Source organism: Mus caroli, chromosome 16 (assembly GCF_900094665.2).
Source record: "Mus caroli chromosome 16, CAROLI_EIJ_v1.1, whole genome shotgun sequence".
Taxonomy (NCBI): domain Eukaryota; kingdom Metazoa; phylum Chordata; class Mammalia; order Rodentia; family Muridae; genus Mus; species Mus caroli.
The window spans coordinates 79,334,952-79,352,952 of record NC_034585.1 but is presented as its reverse complement, the minus strand read 5'-3'; positions in this window follow the sequence as shown (position 1 = coordinate 79,352,952).

Genomic DNA, 18,001 nt, shown 5'->3' with positions numbered 1-18,001 from the left:
GTGACAATGCTGACAAGACTGACAGTCCGGTTCTTGTCTGCTTTTAACCTGAAGCTCTGTGCCCCCAGACTCCAGTCTGTGCTGGACACTTGTGGGACCTTGCTTTTGTTGTTACGGAATTCTGACATTCTGTAGCTGTGCCAGTCTCTCAAGCTGTTATCCTTCTTGGTACTTAGTGGGTCTGCTCACTTAGGAATTTTGAGCTGTATTTATTTAATTTCCTTCATATGCATGTTTTTCCCACTTGTATTTTACTTCAAGTTTCCCCATTCTTTCAGGCCCTGACCATGTATTCTCAGGAAATGTCTGTTATGCCACAGTTTCTGTGCGTGCCTCAGTTTCTCCCAGCTTTCTCCCTGCCCCACCTCTGCTCCTAGGTTTATTTAGCTGATGAGAGTGAGCAAGAAAAGCTGGGTTTCCTTTTCTAGATAATTATTTCCTAATTAATTAAAAAAAATCTTTTTTTTCCTAATTAATTATACATCCCGACTGGAACTTCCCCTCTTTCCTCTCCTCCCAGTCCTTTCTCCCACCTCATCCACTCTGTTTCTCTTCAGAAAAGGGGAGGCCTCTCATGGATATCAACCAGCCCTAGCATAAAAAGTTTTAGTTAAGGCTAGGCACAACTTCTCTCATTGAGGCTAGACTAGGCAGCCTGAAAGGGTCCCACAGGCAGCTAACAGTCAGAGGCAGCCCCTGCTCTCACTGTTAGAAGTCTCACATGAAGACCAGGAAAAACTAGTTTTCTAACTCAGCAAGTGGCTTCAGGGACTGGTCTGTGCCCAGGTCATCCTATGTCATTCAGTGCTTCATTCCCTTTAGTCTTCTGTGCATGAAATTGGGCTGCCCTTCCTTTATTCAGCCCCCAGGAAAGTGCCCTTCATTTAAATCAGTCTCAGCCACATCAGCGCACGCCCGCACACATACATACACACACACACACAACTTCCTCATTACTTACTCTCCACTCCAGTCACACCCAGCCTTAACTCATACTCCAAGAATTTTTGGAATGACTGGAAATGTTGGTCAGGAATAATCCATCTGCGACCAAGAGGTCAGCTAGTAGAGTTGGGCATCCGGGAAGACCCAGCCTGCGGGCCACGTCTGGGTTGTGTGGGTGGTTAGGGTGGGATGATAGCTGAAGAGATGGCGTGTTCCAGGGATGCCTGCTGTGTCGATTTAGATTATGGAAATGTAAATGTTTCAAGGTTTGTATGTATTCATCACTTAAATGCTGGTAGAAAGTGTGTTCCCTCCTGTGGTATTTCATCTAAGCCTAACATCCTTACAAAATTACATCACAGAGATACACACACTGATGGAGAAAGTGAGACTTGGAGCAAGTGATTTGCCTAAGCATGGAGTAGGTGCTACATTGCTTTGTGATGTTCAGAGCTTTTGATTGGAACTGCTGGAGGGTAATATAGAGAATGCAGTAGTCCTAGCTTTATGTGACTTTGTGGTTGTAGGCAGCAAAAAGAATTTTGAAGAATTGAGACTCGGTACAAGGACTCCTGAAGCTCCATCTAAGGGTTGAGAGGAGGAATTTATGTTGGCAGCATACTCGGCAGAAAGCAGTGGGGCAGTGGGGATGGGGTGCCCTGTCTGTGTCATGGCAGGCAGGGGCATTCCTCTCACTGTCCTTGTGACTTATTCCATTGTTGTCTTTTTGTGTATCTTCTGAAATTATAGTCTGTACTTTGCAAAAGAAAGGGTCATCACAAACAAAAAGTATTCTAAGCCAACTAAAGACTCAAATGACATTTATTTGGCTATAGGGAAGACAATGACAAGATGTTCAGGAGAACTATCAGAACAGGTATAAATGAAATATAACAAGTCCAGCTGTCTAGGTGTTCGTTAGTGATATCATTGTCGAGAAAAATTGCATAGGAATTCAAACATTAACTTCTGTATATCAAATTATTACCTATGTCAGGCAACGGGGTGAGTTTTGGATTGGCTTTAAGACATCACTGTGGGATTTTATTATCTTACAAAGAGTTGTTCATCTCCAGTGAGCTGCACACCAACTTTGTAAAGTTTCATCCACATTCATGAAGAAATGCGTAGGAAACGTGGGTCTCCTTACTACACAGCTTTACTGAGCAGCTAAAGTAGTAAGCTTGAACCTAGATTTGGGGTTTCATTTCAAATGTGAATATTTCTAAGTTAAATATTTATACTGTGTGAGGAATATATAGGTAGCCCTCAGGAATGATTTGTCATGTGACTTTTTAATACTTCATCTTATTTTCTTAATTTTTTGATAAGGCATTTTTCTGTATAGCTAAGGCTGTCCTGGAGCTCACTCTGTAGACCAGGCTGGCCTTCGACTCAGCCATCTGCCTGCCTCTGCCTCCCGAGTGCTGGGATTAAAGGTGTAAACTACCAACAGCTGGCTAATAAATCATTCAGCGTTGACTCAAGTTTTTCCTTACCTAACCCTAAACCCTAACTCTAACCCTAAATTTTTCCTTACATTAAAACACAAGAGTTACAAATTTTAAATCAAAGTTGACTAATACATTGTAATGTGGAAAAAATGCCAATTTCAAGTCTTACAAGAGGTATTCCAGACAATCCTAGATGTCAGTCGAGAATGGCCGTCCTGAACTACAGAAATATAGAAATGTCCTTTTTAGTGTATTCATTTTGTATTCTGGTTGAATCATTGAAGATGGTTATGAACATAATTTTGGAATAAAAATGATACAAGTTTTACTTTCCATTCAAGATAAAAAATAAAACATGTGGGCTTGAAGTTGAGATGTTGTTCAGGATACTGCTGATCTTTTAAATGACATTTATCGCAACACTTACAGTGGAATAACCTAGTAACCAGGTTATGACTAGCACATTGAATGATAGAGTCTGACATCTACGTTCATCCAGCAGAGTGACTCCTGGACTTGTCATCCTCCCACGGTGGCCATTTGTTCCATGTGAGTGCTAGTAACAGGCATTGTGTCCTGTTAATGCTAACAGGTAGGAGTCAGTCAGAGGCCAAAACCCCTATCACAATTAGCATTAACAGCATACAGCCTTCAGCAAGCCTCCAGCAGCCAGAGGATAAGGGGTATGCAACTTAAACCACACACTTCCCCTTCCTGGTTTGCAGCACCTGCAAAGAGAAAAAGAAATAGTTGTGTGTACGCACACAGTTAGTTATAAAGTAGAGTGTATGATTATGTATCTGAAGGCAAGGTAGGCTTCAGCTTTGAAAGAAAAGAGCTCTGAAATGCTTCTAAGTAAAGTTTGGAAAATGTTTGTAAGGTTTGCAATTAAAAAACTAATTATAAAATCAAACTTTAAATTCTTTGGAAATAATTGAATACATGTATCATTTTTAACACAGCCACGGTTCACAGTTCTACAGTGCTGAAGTTCAAAGGACATAGCTTCAGTTCTGTGTAATATTCTGACTTACATCCCACGGGTCACTCGGCAATTCAGGAAAACTCAGATATTTAGAATGGTACTTTATGATTTTTGAAAGTTAAAACTCAAGGAATGAACCCATTTTTCATTCTATAATGAGTAGTTGCGGTTTTCACCTTATTCGTTTTTCTTTTTCTTCAAGATAGGGGCAGGTCTGCCCCGAAAGGTATCTGAAAATGCTCCCTTTGTCCTTCAGTGATTCCTTTGGGGACTCACAAACCGGTGGCTTCAGTTTGACCCATGTAAAGGAAGTGCGCCTTAAAGAGCTCTGACTCAAGGGACTTGTCTCCAGCAGAGTGGTTTAGAAAAAGAAAAAAGATGAATTTGCTGTTTCCTGTTAGAGTTGGATTTTACTCTCTCAGATAAAGTGACATTTCTCCCACAAGTTTCTGGTTTCAGTGTTACTGTACGCGAACCTAGAAGTTCAAGCATCACTCAAGTCTGTGGTTCCCTTTAGGACCAGAGGGGAACCACCTTTTCTTTTCTTTAATAATGAAACCAGCTAGATGTAGAAATGTGATTAAGTTCAAAAGAAATGCATCAAGTTAAAAATTCCCCAGTGAATATATTTTGACAGGGCAGAATATCGTGGCTTGGAAATTTCCAAACCAAGGAAATATATCATACTTCCTGATAGTATTTGTTTTTTAAACGCTGCTGTTTTCTCAGATGAGCTGGTTTCATGAGGAAAGTCTGTGAATTACACAGTTTCAATCTAGGATTTTATTTCAGCCAAAACAAGACTGTAATAATACTTTTTCTCTTCATAGTGCATTGAACTCAGTAAGTCCTTAGTAAATCTATTAAGATTCTAGTGTTCTACTTCATGCCATATTATTGACCCATTAGGGAGAATATATGCAACTGTGCATATGTGCATGAGTGCATACATAACCCCATTCCTACTTAAGTAAATAACTTATCTATAAGTTCTGTTTCTATTCTTTAAAGATACCATCTGAATAAAGGCATTACCAAGAATATATTTAGTATAGGTAGCCAAGGTTGCCCTATATAACCTAAGCTGGCCTTGAACTCATGACCTTACACTTTAGTCTCCCAAATTCTGGAATTATAGCCATATACCACCACATCTGGACACACACACACACACACACACACATACACACACACACACACACATATATATACATGTATATATGTATACATGCATGTGTGTACACATACACACATTATTATCTATCTATCTATCTATCTATCATCTATCTAACTATCTATCTATCTATCTATCTACCTGTCTATCTATCTATCTATCTATCTATCTATCTATCTATCTATCATCTATATATCTATCTATCATCTATCTATCTATCTATCTATCTATCTATCTATCTATCTATCCATCTACATGGAAGCCTAGGTTTGATTCCCAAGTACCACATACATGGACACTGGTGCAGCCTTTGATCTCAGGACTTGAGAGATGGACTGAGGAGGATCATGAGCTCAGGGCTGTTCCCAACTACTTATCACCTCTGGGGTCAGCTTGGGCTATATTGGACCCCATCTCAATAAATAATAAAATATAATGTTTGGAATTGCTATTGCAATCAACTCTTTTGACCTTAGGTAAAATCTTGACCAACCTTAAGCACTATATTTAGTTCAGACAAATATTAAGTCCAGGTCCCATTCACTATATGGCATATCACCATTTCTCTGTGGTAGAGCCTAAACCTAAGGACATTCCAGGAGAATATAATTTTTGACTTTTCTTCAGGATAATATTTTGAGGTATAAGGGAGGCATAGAATGTCACAATCTGTCTAGACTTGCTGATTTGCCAGGGACAAATGTTATCAGCTAATGTACTCAGAGAAGAATATGTCCTATACTGGATCTTTTTATTTTTAGTATTTTTTTGTGGTAACACACACACACATGTATCTCACACATATAACACACACACACACACACACACACACACACACACACACATATACAGGCTAGGGTAGATGAAGAACTTTTGGAGCTGTAAGAAATGGCATCATGTTCATACTCATAACTTTCATCACATACATATACACACATATAACCACGCACATACATACATACATACACACACACACATATACATACATACATACAAACAATCTTTGCCACTGTAACCAGTTTTAAGTTTCTGATTGAGTTATCAAAGACATCTGCATTCATTCCCACCTTTTCTCTCAAATGACTCCATTCGTCTTATGAGGGTCTCACTTTATGTTAAAATCATGAGTTCTAGGCCAGGTGTGGTGGCACACACCCTTAATCTTAGCACTCAAAAAGCAGAGGCAGTAAGGTTTCTGGGAGTTCCAGGCCACTCTGGTTTATATAGGGAGAGTCTTTATTTCAAACAAACATACATACAAGCAAGCAAGCAAGCAAACAAACAAACAAGAAAATCATGAATTATATCCTCCTACAATTATATATATGTATATACATGTGTATATATCTATGTGCTTATTTTTTTTGTCTTGCTTATTCTTAGCACCAATCATTCGAGAGTTATCAAAGAAACTGCATGATGAAATATTTTCTTTATCGGAAGCCAGTGGTTTTATTTTTCACCAATACCATGTGGGACAGCCCTAGCTATTCACTTTGACATATACAAATTTTTGGAAACTGTTCCTTTGAGGTTCTGAAGTGAATGAATATCCACTTCTTTGGAAAAGCATTGTGTATTGATAGAGTAACACAAACTCTAGTTTTAAAGCCACTAGGTGAAAAGAAGGTCATATTTTGGACAATTAAAATGGTTTAATTCAGATGAGTTTATCTAATTTATCATCTAACAATCTATGTATCTATGTATCTGTGTGTCTGTCTATCTATCTATCTATCTATCTATCTATCTATCTATCTATCTATCTATCTATCTATCTATCTATGTGTCTATCTATGTGTCTACCTATGTGTCTATCTATGTATCTATCTATCTATGTATCTATGTATCTATGTATCTATCTATCTATCTATCTATCTATCTATCTATCTATCTATCTATCTATTTCTATCATCTATTAACTTGAAAAACATACTAATAGAGATAAAATTCATAGTTGAATCCTATGTGGATTACTAAAATCAATTGCATATCATTGCATTTGCAAATCATCTGGATTTCCCACCAGAATTTACCCTGAACCTGCATTTCTGAAGCTATACTTCGGACTAGACCAGGGAAGTAGGGAGCGAAGGTTAAAGCAGCCGAGTAAAACATGAAGACAGGGGGAAGCTCTGCACGAGTCATAGTTAACAAGTCTTTGGTTGCCTTTTGACCTAAGATGAAAGTTGAAGATGACTGTGAACACCATGTCCTTTCTTACAGCTCCTAAAGTTCTCCATCTGCTCTAGCCTGGCTTCTGTTCTCAGTCCGGAGTCTCTGACCATCAGAACCAATTCCTCCAGGGTGAGACAGGCTTCAGGGAGGAAGTTCCTACAGTGCAATGAGGAAGGAGGGTTGGCATGGGGTTTAAGTCCTCACTTAATTTGCACTTAATCGGTTAGTTAGCTAGTCATTGTGCAGAACAGAGGCGGAGGAGAAAGGACCCAGGTCTTGGTAGACAGCTTTTAATTGGATGAAGAAAGACTTGGACAAAAGTGACTGAGCATCTCCAGTCACTTCACGTCCAACACAAAACAGTCACAGATGGAGCGGTTTGAGTGGTATTAACCAAGCTTTGGTTGTTTTCTGTCACTCTAACCTCTGTTTTATACAGCATCATTAAGACATATCTCAATAGTGCTTCTTGTAAAGAGTTATCCTTTGCCTCGAGGGCGATTTCAGTTTCTGCTTTTCTAAAGCATGGTCACATGAAGGTTACTGCACGTTTTCTGTGGAACTTTTCTATTCTGTCTCACCTCTCAGTATCTGACTATAAGGATAAGGGAGAAGGGATGAATAGTATGCTAATTTGTCTTGAACGCATTAGCTCCACGTGTTAGAGACCTGCTTCTGACATCTTCTAAAGGACCAATAAGTCTTCTTGTCTCTGACTCTGTTTTCTGCCTTTGACTCTATTTCTCCTAGGCGGGAAGCCTTGTCTGGTCTCAGCAGGAAAGGATGCACTTAGTCCTGATGTGATTGGATGTGCCAGGGTGGGATGGTACTCATGGCGGGGGGAGGGGGGGGGGGGGGCTTTCCCTTCTCTGAGGAGAAGAGGGGGGAGTAATGGGGGGAGGGGAGGGAGGGAGGGAGGCTGTGATTGGGATATAAAGTGAATAAATAAATTAATGAAGAAATTAATAAATTAATGAATACAAATTTTAATTCCTAAAACAAACAAAACAGTTGCTTTATGAGAATAATCTATATCCTGAATCAGGTGACATTACATTTCATATTTCTTTTACATTTAAGAAAAATCCTTATATAAGCCATTTCTGGGGGAATTATCAATTCTTTACACCATAGTTTTTTCTTTCATAAAGCCCTTAATTCCTTCTCTGCTCTTATTTCTAGCTGAGACCTCTTTATTGAAAATGCCTAAAATTTTTATTAAAAGTCCCTTATTAAAAGGAGCCACAAGGACACAGAACAGCTTATATACAACATACTCTTATGTATTATGAAAAATTTCCAATAAGATTAATACATGCAAGCAAAAAATACGGCATGCTTTTGAACCTTCTCAGAAGAATGGCACTATACTCTCTTGGGATCACTACAGAAATATCATATTGAGAGACCATTTAATTATGAATGCAAAAAGAGAATGAATATTAGAAGATGATTCTGTTTTTTCCCCATTTTCTAGCTAGAATATTTTTTATAAAATGACCCGTGGAACTGAAGTAGCCTTCCCAATAGCTCCATCATGGGTTATGATTAATATCAGATAAGGATGTTAGGATCTTTCCCTCCAGAGTCTGGGTGTGGAGTGTGCAAGCAGATCACGTGGAGTGGAGCTAGCCTGAGTTCAGCTTTCTCCCCACATCCCTGCATCACAGGGGAGGAACTTCCTTACTTCAGTGACCTCATGGGCTTAGTGCAGGCCCAGAGCTCTGCTAAGACATTATGAAACAGACATGGGAAAAACATGACAGGAAACACAGGGGGCAGGAGGGGAGAGCGCATTGATGAGATGAGGCCCACTGCTTTAGTCCTTCTTATTTCCTATTTATGCAAAGGCTTGCCATGTCTGGGCAAACTCTGTAATGCCACAACAGTAAGAGTTTAATTACTTTCTTCTTTTAATTTTTATTTTTTTGATAACCTCTATTTTTTTTTCCCTCCAGCTTTGGGGAAAAGGAAATGTATGGCAGTTACTAATTCTGTAGTATCAATCACTCTCTAAGGTCACCTTTGCATGAGCTTCCTCTGTCTACTTAGGATCACACGTATTATCTGTCAACAATTAATTTTAATAAAACTCCCCCATTGAAATGTATGTGCTATTAGTTATTGCCTTATGTTTCAAACACTCTGATAAGCAGCACTTTATATTTTTTTCCTCTTCCCATATAATACGACAATGGCTCCGGGTATGCAAGAATTCATGTAGTAAGAATTATGTTAGGATCTAGGAGAGGAGAATTTGCTTTTGTCTGTAGAACTTAAGTTGTGTGGGACACACATAGGCGATTGCTCTGAATTACAAGGCAAAGTCCATACCATTTGCTTCATATCCACTAGAGCATTCTACCCATGCTATAACAAACCAAATGAGGATGATGGCTGTTGGTGCCCAGGATGTCTGTGTGAGTCCTCACTCACTCAGGCAGTAAGCTTCTCTACTCCACAGGCTCATGTGTGGCCCCTTCCACCTTGCTGTTTTCTACAGTCTCAAGGACACGCCCATATGTATCTTGATATGACCATCCTGCCTTTCCCCAGGTGGCTCATTCTCTCTTGACCCTCTCTCTATCAGAGCCCTGGTCACATTGCATGGTAATTAGTGTTTGGTTTTTCTTCTATTAACCCAGTGTGTACATGACGGAAGAAACTGGATCTCAGCGATCGTTACAGGGCACTCAGTCAATGCTCCACAATAAACACGATGAGGTACTCTTTAAAGGCATTTCACCATGCACAGCGGCACTGGAACATTTCAAGGGGATTTAAGTGATAGACCTGTTGTTGAATTAGTGAGGTAGAACCGCGTAGTGTGGAACCCTAGTAATAGACCTGCTGTCATTCCAGACGAGAAGTCAACCCATCTAGAGGATTCTGTACTTAGGTCTCCATCCAGAGAGTGAAGCCATTACAGAGTAAAGCTGGAGAGAACCAGCAGAAACCATCGTCAGGGTTCAAAGGACATCAGCTGCCCTGCTAATATCACACCAGCTGTCTGAGCATCAATCACCTGTTAACATTGCCGATTTGTCTTGTGTGGAGCTGGGGATCGAACCCGTGGTTCATGCTTGCTAGCTAAGTATCCTACCACTGAGCTATAATTGGAGAATTTTAAGTCTTCCACTTTAAATGTACTCTGCAGATATACTGACTACTGGATAGTGGAATCCTTACACTAGCTATAGGTGACACAAAAGCTTGTAGAAGACAAAGTATATTTTGGCTTTTCTTGATTTCTGTAGTTATAAAGTAGTTGCCAAAATGTCAAAATGTTGCCCAAGAAAAAGTTTCCTTAACTGTTTTATTATTTTTTCATTTGGTTAAGGAGATGAATGAATTTCCCACTTGTTAAAAACCTTAACAGTTAGTAAACTCTTTACCATGTAAAGAATTTTGAGAGATCTCTCCGTGCCTATATTCTTTGCACCCTCAGGCTGCATTTGCATCTTGCTTTCCAAATGGGTTTGTTGAAATACATGAGCTCATGCATGTGTACATAATGACAGCAAGCAGGCATGCATGCCTGTGCGGCAAGCACTGATCCCAACGTTCTACTCCTCACAAGGGATGGGCACTAGCCATGGATACACAGGAACATGAGCACAGGCAGCTGATCTAATTTGCTTAACGTCAAACGGTGGGTGAGGAGGGACGGTGCTGTGATGTGCACCTGGACAATCACCCACAGCAGATCACACGCTCCTAGCCTCTCTCAGCCTACCTAACGATGCACAGGCAAAGACAGGACCACATCTCTGGGTTAAGACACCCAGGAAGCAAAACTTTTACAGTAAGTCCTTATTTAGGGAGAAACGGCAAAGGTCCCAGCCAAATGTCAGTTTCCCAGTTTCATTAAGTCAACGAATGGTTCGATATTCTTCACACGGCTTCTCTGCCAGTGTCTTAACCCTGTATCTTTGCATGGCTCACTGTTTCTCTGGGCTAGCACACAGAGTTCCCATCTGTGTTAAGCTATAGCCACTGACTGGATGCTAAGACTCATTTTCTGGTGAGTGTGTCACTGTGTTCAAGGGTGGTTAATTTTAGGAGTCAGGTGTTCTTCCCCATGGCCAAGAGCCTTAGCAATGTAAGGACTCTGATGGCTCTGACATATGATGTGCTAATTGGAGGGCAAATGTTCTTTGGAGGTGGTTTTGCTTGAGATCTTGGATACTGTAAATTCAAAGACACTGACCGACAGGCCTTAAGGGTTTCATTACAGGTGAGAATTATAGAGCAGAAGCCAAATGAAAAGCATTGCTTTCCTTAAAAGTCTTAGCAAGAAAGGATGCCCATGTGCTTGTATGTTGTACTTTTTATCTATAATATATTTTTCCTGTATATGTATTTTCATATATATGTACTCATGCTCCATGTGGAGGTTGTAGCCAGTGTATTGAGAATAAAAAGGGGATTAAAAACAGGCTTTTGGATTTATATCATTTTCTTTGAAAGTGTTTCATGTTTTCTTATTCTATACACTTTCAGAAAATATGTGCTGGTTTGGAGCCCAGAAGATCTAGGAAAAGGCAAAGATGCACTCAATCGTGGCTTCCAGGAGTGCCCGCTAGGACTTTCTTTGGACATATAGAATACGAATGCACTAAGGCATTACAGACATCTGTGAGATGGTCTCTGTGGTTTGATGGTCACTTACAATAGCACTATATTACTGTCCCTTCACAAGCAATGAGGTACTGTACACAAACCTACTTTAAAAGACAAATCCTATGATCGTTATAAGATTGGCTGTATTAGGTACTTCTGAAGAGGCAAGCTGAGGCAGAAGTCTAGAATGTTATCACTTTAAGAGACTTAAGAACCAACTCTCTCCCAGCCACTTCTCTGAGACACAGTGGAAGTGAGACCCAGGACTGTTGCCGGCAGGCGGGTCCAAGAACATTTGTAGTCTCAGGCTCTTGAGAGTCAATGACCAAACAATCAAGCCAGGAAACTAAATAGCCTCAGCTAAGCAATAGCTCAGGACTCAAAAAAACAGAGTCAGGACAAGGGTCTTGACTTAGCCTAGTCACAGTGAAGATTCCACAAGCCCCTTTACCCGACCCAAGCTCTTTAGTCCTCCTGAGGAGCATGGCTGAGCACCACTGGAGTCTCTGACCTGCTGATGTGAAGTGCAGAATTGTGTGTGGAACTCTCTATTCCCTTTTTATAGCCCCTGGAAAAAGCCTGTACAGCTTACCTTAGAATCCCCTCAATGTACAGTAAGTGACCTTAAGAACTATGACTCTATGTACTTCTTTAAGTTGACCATGAGACCTTAATTATAACACAAAAAACTCATAAGAAAACTCCAGAGGCTAAAACCTGGGTCTTTTAAAAAAATAGACTTCTTATTTAGAGGACGAGTTGGCTGAGATGAGAAGACAAAAGTCACAGATTTATCTCACCGATACAGGCAAAGTAAAGAAATGTCAGAAATCTCAGCGTGCTCTTAATTAGTTTAGGTGTAAAGGCACCAGAATTGGAATCATATCAAATTGCTTATCAGTGTCCCGTTAGCCTCTCTTCCGTCTTCCCATGAGGGTGGGGGCTGTGCCAGTCTGTATCATCTGCATCTCGGGTGTCAAGCCCTCTGCCGTGTCTCACGCTTCAGCATGTGAGGAGAGCCACCCCAGAAAGAGAACGTGGCACTTAGGGACTTTGTAAAGAGTAAAGATCAGTCTATAGATATAAAGATCAAATTACAGTTGCCACACATTCAAGCTAAACCTCTAGTAGGTATCTGGGCAAGCGCCAGTGTTCTGTCCGGTATCTCCTAGGAGTGTCACTCAGGCCTGACAGTTCTCTCTTCTAACCTGTGTGGTCAGGAAGCTGGGTCCTGTGGCCATGGCCAGCTGACCCCACTCTGCAAGGAAACTCATTTATTATAATCCCCTTGAGGAACAGCCCTTGCTGCTGAAGTACTTAAAATGTGCTCTGGTCCTTTGGCAACAAGCTACCATGAAACTGAGCCTAACTAAGAATCAATAGCTGGCTGCCTGCCTCCCAACCCCCACATGACCCATCTCACACCCTACTCTGCTCTAAGGAATCTGTGACCTAACTGGAGAAAATTCAAATTCTGAGCCCCCACTGTCAAAATCGAGATAATACCACCTACCCCGCCATTTCCTGTCGTTGTCCCTTCCCCAGTTAGCTGGTAGAGTGGGCAGTGCTCTGAGAAGTAAGTAGCCTATAATACCGTTCGTTCACTTACAATAGCACTATATTACTGTCCCTTCACAAGCAATGAGGTACTGTACACAAATCTACTTTAAAAGACAAATCCTATGATCATTATAAGATTGGCTGCATTGATACTTAGATTATATATACACTATGCCAAAGTCAAAGACAAGATTAGGTACTTCTGAAGAGGCAAGCTGAGGCAGTGAGCAGTAATTTTGTTTAGGAATACATACATGATGTGCACGCTTCACATTCTCCATTTGACACAAAATGTAAAAGTAAATTACGATTATCCTCAGGTGCCACTGGGTTCTTCAGATCCTAGCTTGTCCTAGTTCTGCTGTCTGGTCTTGGAGTGGTAATTTCACCTATCTGGGACCCCTGCTTCCCATTTTTAAATATAATTTGGACTTTTCTGTCAGCTTTGGCATTTACAAATTATTAATCACCCTAATCTCTCTGATTTAGATGGTACAAATCCTAAAAGATCGGGTCCATTCCTGAAAGCTGAAACAAACAAACAAACAAACAAAAAACAAAACAAAAAAGTGACCTACGCTCCTTGGAGATTTCTGAGAAAAATTAAAAAACAAAAATCAAAACAAAACAAAAAAAACCCCTAACAGACAACTCAAGTGCCTCAGGAAAATCTCACCTTGGCATGGAGGGAGCAAACTGGCACAGAAGCTCAAGGGTTAGCCAGGCTTCGTTCTTCCGTTAAAAACCACGGGAACTTAACTTGGTTAGGCTAGTTTGGATTATTTATGAACTGAAGCCGGTCCCTTCTGACCCCCCATTTCACACCCATGCGGGGCCATGTCATAGGTGCCTAACTTTGTCCCCCAAGGGCACCGCACAGCCTCCCTCCATCAGGACTCCCTCTCCCCATCCGATCACCCCGAGCCCTGACCCCAGGTCCCCGGCCACGTGCGCCTCTGGCGCCCGCTGAAACCCCGCCCGCACCTCGCGTCCTCGGAGCGCGCGCCTACCTGCGTCTCTGTCCCGGGCCGCGGCTGCCCTCGCTCCGTGTCCCCAGGCGTCCGCGGCGGCGGCCGCGTACAGGAAGCCGGCGCCGCGAACCGCCGACCCTTTTATAGCCCGCTCGTGACTCATAACCGACCAGCGCCGGCTGCAAAAGCCCCCGCCGCGCCCCCCTCCCGCCGGTTCTTGGAACCTCCGGCTCGAAAAACTTTTCTTTCTTTCTTTCTTTCTTTCTTTTTTTTTTCTTTTTAAAGGAAAAGTCGAAAACAAAACAAACAACAAAAAAAAGTCCAGCGCTGCGAGGAACCGGGTGCTCCCCTTTCCCTTCCTCCGGGGTCACGGCGCGGGTTTTCTCCCACCCGCGCCGTGGACTTTCCTGACCCGCCGCGCGGTGCTTTATTCTTAAAGGAAACGCAGTCGAATGCCGCCCGCCCGGCCGCCCGCCTGCCCGCAGGGGAAGTTGCAAACTTTTGGCAGCAGGGTGGCCGGGAGTCTACACACCCCAGGGCCGCCGAGGGACCAGGCTGGAAGGCTTCCCCAGCCTCTCACCAGGACAGACAGGGGGGCTTCAGGGCATCCTGCTCGCCGCCCTCTTCCCCTTGACCTTTGCAGACCCCTCCAATGATTCGGAATGAGCAACAGGTCTGAGAAAGTACTTGCCCTTGTGGGGACCTGCGTTTACACGTGGGCATCCTAAAGACAAACAACTGTGGTGTGCTTTAATTTTGACCTCCCCAGCTTTACATTCTGCTCTTTGCTTCCCTCCTGGCTTTCTTCTTTACTCTCTCCTCCACCTTCACTCTACCTAACGGAGGCATTTTCTATAGGAGCACCAGAGTATGGAGAAAAGAACCATCCTAGGGAGGTTACACTGCAAACCGGCAGGAGAAATGCCTTCAGGAGACTCCATTCAGTTTAGAGCAGTGGTTCTCAACCTTCCTAATGCTGCGACCCTTTAATACAGTTCCTCCTGTTGTGATGACCCCCAACCATAAAATTATTTCGCTGCTATTTCATAACTGTTATGAATCGTAAATGTAAGTACCTGATATGCAGGATTTGTTATGCGAAGTTCACCATCATGGGTCCCAGTAGGTTTTTTTTATTTGTTTTTTGTTTTGTTTTAAGATAAGGCAGGTCACTCTGCATTCCAGACCGAGTGTCCAACTCTTGGACCTTCCACTTCAAGGTCAGAAGATGTGTTAGAACAGTTCATGTAGAATGGATGTGAGAATCTTAGTCTCTAATCTCCTGAGTGAGTGAGGAGCTGGAAATTACAGTAATATTACAGACTGCCCGGGTTGGTTAAGGACCTTGCAAGCCTTTTAAAGAACCTCTCATTTCAAGGCATAAAATTTCCCTCTTGTATAATTCAAAGAGTGACCATGTTGGTTATAACTCATATTTATAAAGCATTCGACATAACTCAGGCCTTCCCCTAAAACTCCACATAGGTGTTTGTGGACATTCCGGGAGGCAGAAAATGAGATGCAGAGAGATTAAGAAAACAATTTCCATTAGCTTGTAGAGGTTGAGCAAGCTGAGAGCAAAATCCAGCTCTAGCCTAGGTGGGCTAGCTGTCTACTCATCTCTTTAGACCCCTGTAGTATCTGGGAGCTCAGGGAGAACCAGGCAGCACAAACAACTGGCCTGGGTATTCGCAAAGAAAGAACAGACCCTACCCAGGCAGTCTATAGCTTTTGCTGGGTAGAGGACCAGGGAGGCCTGTCAAAATCCCCTCTTCTCCTGCACGTTAGACTAGGAGGACCTGCTTTCCATCTGTCAGGTTGCAAGCTCATATCACTTGGTGTAATAGAAGCAAAGTTTCTAGCTCTCAGCTCCCCGCCCCCCCCCCCCCCCCCCCCCCCCCATCTCTCAGGACCACAATCCCACCCTTCATATCCTTCCCTAAGGGGAACTCTCAGATTCGTGGACACAGAAATGGACTTCTGGTGTCCACTCTGCTAAGATTTCACCCTGATTCTGGTTATGGAAATTGGGAGTTCATCTCTCCACATTTCAGTATCCTCCTCTGTCGTGAGGATGATAATGGGGTGATTATGAGCAGAACTGTCTAATCCTAAAATGGGAACCCCGAAGGTTTTCTTCCTACCACACAGTTACTCTTGTTAAATGTGGGGCTCTCAAGTAGCTGACAAAGGTTAAATAAGGCCCTAAAAGTAGACAAATGGAGCTGATGACCTCATAGGAGGAAGGGACATCAGATTAATTTCTCTCTCGTTCCTGTTCCTTCTTCTCCCTCTCTACAAAGAACATGACACCTGAATGACACGGTGGTTGCTTATAACCCAGGGAGCAAGTCTTCTCCAGAAACCATACTTGCTGGACTCTGATCTTGGGCTTTGTATTCTTCAAAAAAAAATCAAGATTTTTTTTTATTTCAGTGGCTCAGTACATAGATATTGTTATGCCAATATTAGGATAAAATGATTAATGAACTCATCTTGATTAATACAGAGTATCTGTTCCAAACAATAGCCAAGGCTGTGGGCAAAACCCCATCCGTGTTGAAGCCCTAGTGTGTGCATACTTGAGAATGTGATCCTATTTGGAAATAAGGTCTTAATGGTATAATCTATTAAAATTAGATCATTGAGTAAAATTAGAGTAGGGTGTGCTCTGCATCCAGTATACCTGATGTCCTTATAAAAAGAACATGGCGGGTGCAGAAGGAGACACAGGAGGAAGGTGAAGGTGACCTGAGGAGATGCGGTGTATATACCAGGTATGGAGGACTTGCACAGACTTCCCCTTGCCAGCCTCCATCTTGGTCTTCCAGTTTTGAGAACTGGGGTGTGTTTGTGCTGTGACTCATATCCAGTTTGTGGTCCTTTGTCCTGATGGCCCTGGCAAAGTGACAAATGTGTGCCTGGGGCTCATTTGGCATTGGTTCCTGCCTTTCCTCATTTACTCCGTACCACCACCAGTAGCCTCTCAGATAAACGTGTGGATTGTTGATATTGCTTATTATAGATCAGAAGAACCTCCTATAAATTGTGGCAATGGGCCAACTGTCTAACAGTGAAAAACTCCTACTAGAAATCCTGAAAGTCCACGAAGATTGGTACAATTCATGGTAATCATAGGGAACAATCAGAAGCCAGCTTCTTGTCTCTCTTCCCAAAAAATAAGTTGTGGAAAAAAAAAAAGAATCTGTGAAGCTTAAGCAAGTGCTGAAACCCAGGCGGGGCGACTACTAAACCCAGCTCGGAACTTGGCTCTTTGGAAGGATATGAGAGGGACATTTCTCAGAGTGTATAATATATTTTAGATGGCGGGTGAAGAAACAGACCAGAGTGTCAGACTTGGCCAGTTCATTTAAGGAAACTCAGTGTTAACTCTGCTGGACAATAACATGGATATTATTAATTATTCTGTGAACTTGTAGATGCTCTCTGTCCCCCACGATGAAGCAGGCTGAATGGCTTCCTCTGGACTCCATCAGTGAAGCAACCATAATTGATGCCTAAGGCTGCATGTGTGGCCTTCATAAGATGTCCAGACTTAACGGTGTCCATTTGATTTGTCACAGACAAAGCATCGTGTTTATTCTCCTATCATAATTTAATTTTTTTCTGCTTTCACTGCTTGTAACATTTTCGATGCCCAAAGTCTGAAGTCTACAGTTTTATTATTTTTTTCACCCTCATTTCTTTTGTAAATGGGTTACTGGTTTAGAGTAGTCTGTGACCCCCCTTATATTCTGGGGTGCCTTCAGAGGATAAAGGATTGGTCTTCTATCTCCCACTGGCCTGTTTCTGTCCATCTGATAGTTGAATTCCACAAATCAGAGATCATTCATCTTTCAATCTGCTCTTTTCCACTCCCTCCTCTTCAAACATCGGTGAGGTAAGACTTCTGCCCAGAAGACAGTGTTCACCACCATGGGATACTTGTTGAATCAAGGTCTCTTAAGATTCTTGTGCTTTCTGGAGATAATTTCCTTTGTTTGCTTTATGTTTCAGCTTTTGGGACGCAGAGTTTCTACTTTGGGCCCCCTTCTTCTCTTCCTCCTCCCCCTCTTCCTCCTCCCCCCCTCTTCCTCCTCCTCCTCCTCCT